Consider the following 9,302-nt stretch of genomic DNA (forward strand, 5'->3'; position numbering starts at 1 on the left):
CTTTATCATTTAATCTCACTAGGAGCCTGGTGCACAAAATTTGTGGGGGTTCCCTCAGCCCAGATTGCGAGAAGGCACAGGCCAGGCCAGGGTACTCCACCAGTGCAGGATTGGGCCTGGGGGGGGGGGGACATGGAAAGTTGTTCAGCTGGGGAGGAACTGCAGGAGGGCTCCAGGGCATGTCTGCCCCTTCTTGCTCAGTCCTGATCAGCCAGACCCCAGCAGCAAACTAACCTACCAGTTGGAGCAAATGTCCCCTAGTGGTCAGTGCACAACATAGCAAGTATTTTAGTGGCCTTAGCATATCATTAGCATATTACGCTTTGATTGGTTGAATGGCCAACTGCACAACCAAACACTTAGCATATTAGGCTTTTATTATATAGGACTTGAGGCCCGGTGCACAAAATTAGTGCACAGGTAGGGTCCCTAGGCCTGTCTGGTGATCAGGGTCAATCAGTTTCCCCATCTCCACAACTCCTATTTCCCTTGCCCCCTTCGCACTATCACCATGTGGTTCCCCCCGCCTTGCTACCTCCCATCTTCTCCTTTCCTCACTCCCTCGGTGCCTCCTAACCACTAATTTGCCAGCCTGATCACCCCCTAACCACTCAGTCAATGCCAGCCTGATTGATGTCTAACTGCTCCCCTGCCAGCCTGTTTGCCCCAACTTCCCTCCTCTGCCAGCCTGGTCACCCTTAACTGCCCTCCCCTACAGGGTTGATCGCCTCCAGCTGCCCTCCCTTACAGGACTGGTCCCTCTCAACTGCTCTTCCTTGCAAGCCTGCTGCCTCCCAACTGCCCTCCCTTACTGGCCATCTTGTGGTGGCCATTTTGTGTCTACATAGAGGCAGGATCTTTGACCACATGGGGGCAGCCATCTTGTGTGTGGGAGTGACGGTCAATCTGCATATTACTCTTTTATTAGATAGGATAGAGGCCTGGTGCATGGGTGGGGGCCAGCTGGTTTGCCCTGAAGGGTATCCAGTATCAGGGTAGGGATTCCCTTGGGGTGTGGGGTGGCCTGAGTGAAGGGCCTGTGGTGATTGCAGGCTAGCCACGCCCCTAACTATCCAAGCAGAGGCCCTGGTATCTGGAATTTATTTACCTTCTATAATTGAAACTTTGTAGCCTGGAGTGGAGGCCTGGGCTGGCCAGGGTGTGTGAAAAGCTTGGCTTCCTCCATTGCCTGGAAAAATCAAGCCTACATCTGTTGTCTCTGGCTGTAGCCATCTTGTTGGGTTTATTTGCATACTCACTCTGATTGGCTGGTGGGCATGGCTTGTGAGTGTAGCTTGATGGTTAATTTGCATATTACTCTTTTATTATGTAGGACTAGAGGCCTGTTACATGAAATTCATGCAAGGGGTTCAGCCCTTGCAACCCCCACTTCGTCTCAATGGTGGTTCAACTGTCCAGTCTAATTAGCATATTACACTTTTAATATTACAGATACATTTGAATTTCTTCATATTGCAATTAAAATAAAAATCAATACATCAATATATTCAGCAAAAAAAATATATATCATCTGACTCTTGTGTCTATCTCCACTCTCCTTTCAAAATGCTCTTGCTATTTATGTTCTATTTATACTTCTTAAATTTTCTGATTCTATGATCTTGGCATCAGCATAGTCTCATAGTTACTGTTCTCTCTACCTGGAATGCACTCCACCACAGTCATCTCCTTATTCACTTAGTTAAAACTAAGTACCTTCTAGACACATCTTAAAATATAATTGCCTCATGCAAATGTTTCCTATGCCAAAACCATTATCTAAACTACTACTTTCATTTGTGTGGTCTAGTGGATACTGACTTCTTAAGCATATGACACATTTGAAATATTGTCTTCTCTGGTGACTGTAAATTACATAAGAGCAGGAAATATGCCTGTCTGTTCATTAGTGTTTTCTCAGTGCATGAGAGCAGGGCATTTGGCATGTGGTTAATGATCAAGGATTAATTGCATGAATAACAAAAGAGTCATATAAGCCAGTTGACAGCCAACAATGAAACTGTTCAGCCAGCTGCTGATCCACAAAATAGCATAATAATTCCATCCATATTTCTCCCTTATGCCCCACATATTCCACAAGACATTAATACATAACTTATAGCACCTACATTAAAATAACACTGATGAATGACAGTGCCTAACATATTTCTATAGTCTATCAGAATAACAATCCCAAAAGAAAATTTAAGGCTAACATGGTATGTTGTAATTGAACCCATATTGACACCTGGTGATCATTCTTTTCATTTCAAATACCCATAAACCAGAACATAAAAAATATTTGAGAAATGTGTGTCTCACATATGTTAAGTTTGTCATTATTTATTTCACAGAATATAATTAGGTCTTTTTGAAAACTAAAACTGTGCATTTCTAATCATTTTGTAGGCTGTTTGAAGTATTATAAGGAACAGTTTGAGAGTAATTAATTATTAGTTAACACAGTTACTGCAAAGTCATGAAAATTTTTAACCAATTTTAGAAGAATTCATTGCTATCATAAAATCTGCACTACATAATTAATAATTCAGCTATGTTAAGCATTATGTTGTTCTCTATGTAAATTATTCTTAAGAACCCTTACAGAATAAAAGCTCTTTAAGAGTCGAAAACATATGTCATATATCCATGTTCCCTACAGAATTGGTGCATGCAGGGTAAATGGCTCAGAATCATACCTCTCAGGACTCAGATGCTATTACTCTTCTCTTTTCTCCCTCTGCTCCAGTCACACTGACTTTCCTGTTGTCTCTTGCATATGACAAGCATGATCCTCCCTTGCAGCCACTGCCCTTGCTTACTCTTCCCTCTGTTCTACACAATCTTTCCCCAAATATTCACGTGGTTTGCAGGTGTTGACTGGAACAACATGTTATCAGAGAGGATTCCCTAATGACCCTCTCTATAACTGCTTAATATTTAGTCAGCTCTGTTTTTATTCATAATAGCTTTTACCATGTAGCAAATGTTAAGTTTATTACCTGTTTACTCTGTGTTTCTTCCAACTAGAATGAAAGCTCAGGAGGACAGGAAACTGTTCTTTTGTTGCTGTTGTATCCTCAGTGTCTAGGACAGTTACTGCCATGTCATAGTAGGGCCTCAAAGAGCACTTGTTGAATGAGTGAATGATGAAGGAAGGAAGGAAGGAAGGAAGGAAGGAAGGAAGGAAGGAAGGAAGGAAGGAAGGAAGGAAGGAAGGAAGGAATACATTGAATGTTTCCAAGATTTCATCAATTTAACCTGAGTCCATGTTTAACAGCTAAGTTGAACAGTTTTGGTCAAACTATTGATAAACACGATGACAGGAGATTTGTAGTTCAGTTATAAAGTAGCAGAAATGAAAAATGTGGTTTCCTTGCTTTTATTTATTTGGCCTTTATTATTTGCATCTTATCACTGAAAATAACTGGTCACTAGGATTCTTTAATGCAAAACATGATAAATAGTTGTGATCCACACCAGAATTCCATAAGTGTCTTTAATCCTAGCTGCTCATCATTTTGGGGTCACACCAAAAGGGGGGCCATAAGCAATACATTTTTAAAATAACTTATTTTAAATCTCTTTCAGGAAACAATTGCACCCTGATACTGGGAGTAAAACTTTCATACTTTTTATGTAAGTCAGCTTAGTATTATCTGTATAACTATTAGCAAGAAAATCATAATTGAGTTCATTTTACTAATATAGCATGGTTTCAGAATTTTTAAAAAAATTGTAGAATTGTGAATGGTCAAATCAAAATGAGTTAAAAAAAACACACAACAGAGGTTTTGGGAGGCTTAACAATTATCATATTTCCAGTCATAAATGGGTTTTATATAGATCATACATAGCCTTCAACAATATTGACCATCTCTTTGCCATTATATAGTTGCAAAAGTTAGTTGTATTTTACATGGACTCTTATTTTAAAATTATTTTACTAATATCACACAGAAATAGCTCAAATAAAGTAAAAGCAGTTCCTCTTTATTTCTTTTTTGTTGTTGCTTCTTATTAAATAAGACTCATAAGTCATCAAAAAGTATGATCTCTATAGTACAGAAATAAAAATGCTATTAAAGATATCATTATAATTTTTGGTGCATTGAAAACATAAAAATTTGATGGCTGAAGTGTAAATGAATCAGAACAGCTGAAATTAGATTTTTTTCTCCTTGTGTTTAGTAATAAAGAAATGTGATAATACATAAAATATTTATTCATGATTTGTGTAGGTATTCTATTATAATTAGAAACATAAATACACATTTCAAAGTTTGCTCTTCAACAGAAGATACATTATCAAATATCCTTTATTATGTGTTTCTCTTTTCAGAATCTAAAGTAATATATTCTATAGTTTCTCATAAAATACCATCCAGTTTGAAAGTAGAAACAGAGAATTGCCTTCATTGTCATAGCAATATGTTTACCAATACAGCTCCTAGGGCAATGAAACTAAAAAGAAAATAAACAAATGGGTCTACATCAAAAATAAAAAGCTTCTGCACAGCAAAAGAAACCATCAACAAAACAACAAGAAAGCCCACTGCATGGGAGAACATATTTCCCAATGTTATCTCCAACATTTACTGGGAACTCATACAACTTAACAAAAATAAGATAAACAACCCAATCAAAAAATGGGTAACAGACCCAAATAGACACTTTTTGAAAGAGGACATTCAGAAAGCCAAGAGACATATGAAAACATGCTCAAAGTCGCTAATCATCCAAGAGATGCAAATCAAAACAACAATGAGGTACTATCTCACACCTGTCGGAACTGCTATTATCAACAAATCAACAAATGACAAGTGCTGGGGAGGATGCAGAGGAAAAGGAACCCTCCTTCAATGCTGGTGGGAATGCAGACTGGTGCAGCCACTGTGGAAAAAAAATAGTTTCCTCAAAAAAATTAAAAATGGAACTGCCATTTGACCCAATCATACCACTTTTATGAATATATCCCAAGAAAACAAAAACACCAATCAGAAAGGATATATGCACCCTTATGTTCATAGCAGCTCAATTTACAATAGCTAAGATTTGGAAACAGCCTAAATGCTCACCAGCAGATGAGTGGATTAAAAAAACTATGGTACATCTACACAATGGAATACTATGCTGCTGTAAAAAAAAAAAAAAAGTAAGGAATCCTTACCATTTACAATAGAATGAATGGAACTGGAGAGCATTATGCTAAGTGAAATAAGCCAATCAGTGAAAGATAAATACCGCATGATCTCATTCATTTATGGATAATCAAAAACATTACAAACTGTTGAATAAAAATAGAGGCAAAGAAGCATTGAACAGACTGTCAAACTATAGCAAGAAGGTAAGGGAGGGTTGGTGGTGGTTGGGGGTGGGAGGGGGTGTAAGAGATAAACTAAAGGACTTGTATGCATGCATATAAGCACAAACAACAGACTCAAGTCACTGGGGGCAAGGGAATGAGGGCAAGTGCCAGGGAATAAGGGAGGCTGTGAGGGAGGTCAGTGGGGGGAAAAACAGACATATGTACTACAATACTATTTGTAACACCTTAAATAATAAAATTAAAAAATAAAAATCAAAAATAAAAGAATCGCTTTTGTACAAAATAATATTAAATGTAAAGTGTAGTGGAAAATATTTAGCTAATAAATATAAATCACTACTCATGAGTAGTTTAGTTGACCTCATGAAATTCCTTATTTTATTGAAAGTCTATATCATCAATATATGTCTCTTAAACATAATGATGCCTCAAAGGGGAAAAAAACATATTTAATAGGTAGCAGACTCCAATATCAGGTAATATTTTACATAAGAAAGTTTACCTTTACTCATTACAGAGGAAGGTTTTAGTCACAGCTAATAGTAGCATTGTGTGCATTTAACCATGTTTTTAAAAATTGCCTTCAACAATTGCATTGGGGATGGCCTTTAATGTTTCAGGCTTATAATCCTCTCCAGGTCATTCACTTTATAAAAATAAAGTTTTCTTCTTCTGCTTCTTGTTATGGTTAAAAATATTACTGAAAATTGCACTGTATGTTGTCAGGGGAAATGTGCATCAAGCGGTGAGAATTCACAGAGCACCATTCCTCACTCTGGCAATCCCTCCCAGAAACATGTGCTGCATTTCCCATGGACGGATGGATAGCTGTCTAGTCAATAGTTCTAATGCGTTGAGCTCAGTATCAAGTTGACACTATAAACTATAAGGAGATTAAAAATAGAATGATTCATTGTTGGTTGTTAATAATTGGAGTTTCAGAGTCTTGGAAGTTAAAGGCACGTATATTGAGAAAGTTCAAGTATTATTTTTATTTGCATATCTTCTACTTCACCCTGTAGGTTTGGTAGGTAAGGTGTTAGGAAGAAGAAAAATAAGTAGAGATTCAGCAACTATGAATATTTTCTATTTTTTTCTATCCTTTTCCTTTTCAATTGTTAAATAACTACCAGTGCTTTATCTTGGAGTAGCTCTAGATGGAATCCAAGCTCTCTATTAATCAATAAAATCTTGAACTGTAGCTGAAATAAATTTCAAATTATTCAGTGTCCAAAGAATAGTTTGTCCCCTTTTCTGCTCTTTCGTTTGTTTTCCTGAATCAACATAATTAAAGAAAATACTAGTTTCTGTTCTTTATTTTCTTAAACCTCTTTTCTTTTCTACTTTGAGACTTGAAAGGCATAAAAATTAGGAATGTAAAAACATATATTAACACAAGCCAAAATAGAACACAAAATAATCTAGAGAAAGAATGAATAATTTTTATTTTAAAATTATTAAATTAGTATTTTCTATTCTTCCTGAGGACCATAAAATTATAAATTATTAAAATTTAAGGGTTTTAAAAATTTTCTATTTTGACCTTTTCATTTTTTCAAGTGAAGAGAGTAAATTATTTATTTATTTATTTATTTCCTCATAGCTCTCATTGAAAAATTATTTATTAAATGCATGCTACATGTGTACTATGGCCCAAATGCTTGTGCCCCATCAAAATTCAAGTGTTGAAATTCTAGTGTCCAATACCATGGTATAAGTACCTGGGACCCTTGGGCAGTAATTAAGACATGAGGGTGAAGCCTTCATAAATAGGATTTGAGCTCTTATAAAAGAGACCTCTGAACTCCCTAGCCTTTCACACCAGGTGAGGATATATGGAGAAATCTGCAACCCAGAAGAAGCTCTCACCCAACTATGGTGCCATCCTTGGACTTCCAGCTTCTGGAACTGTGAGAAACAGATTTATGTTGTTTATAAACCAACCCAGTCTATTGTCTTTTGTTATTATAATCTGAACTGACTAAGACAATGTGGGATGCTGTCCTGGAATTCAAAATTACATATATATATATATATATATATATATATATATATATATATGGAGAGAGAGAGAGAGAGAGAGAGAGAGAGAGAGAGGGAGAGAATCATCAACATCCTTTCCAAATGTCATTATATTTCAGCTTCTAAGTAAAAATGAATTAAGGTAGTAAAAATTTGTGCAACCTGACTTTGCACATTCTTAAATAAGCTACTCATAAACCACACCACATTTCTGTTTAAATCAGACAGCAAATTTGGTTTCTCCGTGGCCAGGTGGCTGGGATGGTTGGCCTGTCCTCCTGTGAACAGAAAGTTTGCTGCTTTAATTCTGGTCAGGCCACATGCCTAGATTATATTTCAATCCCCAGTCCTGAGTACTGGAGACAAGTGATGCATGTTTTTTTCCACATCGATGTTGCTCTCTCTCCTTTACTCTCTCTTAAAAAATCAAGAAAAAACAGCCTGTCCTGTGTGACTCAGGATTGAGTTGTTGTCTTATGAACCAGGAGGTCAAGGTTAGATTCCTGGACAGGGCACATGCTCAGGTTGTGGACTGGATCCACAGTAGGGGGTGTGCAGGAGGCAGCTAATCATTGATTCTCTCTCATCATTGATATTTCTATTTCTCTCCCTCTCCTTTCCTCTCTGAAATCAATAAAAATGTATTTTTTAAAACTGAAGAAAAGCATATCCTCAGATGAGGATTAAAATGAAATTTTAAAAAATGGTTTCTCCAGTGTTGTTGGCCCTCTTCTTTATGTATTGTTTACCCTCTGACTCTAAGTGCCTTGATCAGACTCCAATTTTCCAACCTCAGTGCAGTATTCCTGGATTTTCCTCAGTGTTTATTAGACCATTTTGGAGTCCAAGAGACCAGCTAGAAGTCAGCTGTATCAAGCAAGAAAATAAATGATGGAGACTAGAAGTAAGTCAGTGTTGATGATGACAGAGGAGACAAATGCTGTCAGCACTAAGAATAAGCTATGAATAAGCTGTAATAAGCTTTGGACATACCTCACCTCTCCCCCACCACACACACACACACACACACACACACACACACACACACACACAAACTCTCACAGCACAGTTGAATCTTCGGGGTTTATGTTGCCTCAGCTGAGGAGCTACAGAACCAGGAATCAAAAAAAAACAACAACAAAAAAAAACATGCTGCCAATTTGCCCACCCATGGCTTACCCAGTTAACTGGAATCCTTAGGAGTCATTGATCTATAGTTGCTTCTAATGGCAAAAACATTTTAGAAAGAGCTCTTGCCTTTAAAACAACTGAGAAAGTCATTTAAAAATAGCTGAAAAGCTTTAGATAACATTATTTTTTTCCCCTGTGCCAATTGATAAGCCACTAAGAAAACCAATACATATTTTTAAAAGAATAATAAATTCAGATAAATAAAGGACTTGGGGTGGATTTTGAAATAGCAGATGTAATTATAACCAGCTTGCAGCATAACCAGGTGTTTATAATATAGCACAAAGGAGACACTACCCCGAGGGACTAAACAGACAGTTATTCAAACATTTGTGAAATAGTGGCAATTCTAGTGTTGTCTGCTCCCTGCAGATGGTATTAGATGCTTCTGGAATAATTCAGAAGAGCATAAGAAGGTATAACAATACTGAAAAACAAGTACCAGTGTGTGAGTGGGTGCCAGACAAGCATGCATTTACAAGTAAAATAAATCTGTTTACCACTTATTTGACAGTATTTTCCAGGGATATCAAAAGGGATGTCATTATCCCACAGATAACTTCTGGGAATTGTATCATTTATGTCAAAGAGATGGCACTTCTCCCTTAAAGGCACGTCTGGTAGGTGGATAGGTTTCAGCCAAAAAAGTTTTACAATGTATTTCAGATTCTGTTCATGAAAAGGACTTGGGTCCCTCAGTAGCCATAATAAGAGACATCTGCTGCTTTATTTAAGTCTGACTTTCTGCCTTTTTTTTTTT

The sequence above is a fragment of the Pipistrellus hanaki genome (assembly GCF_964339955.1).
Source record: "Pipistrellus hanaki genome assembly, chromosome: 2".
Taxonomy (NCBI): domain Eukaryota; kingdom Metazoa; phylum Chordata; class Mammalia; order Chiroptera; family Vespertilionidae; genus Pipistrellus; species Pipistrellus hanaki.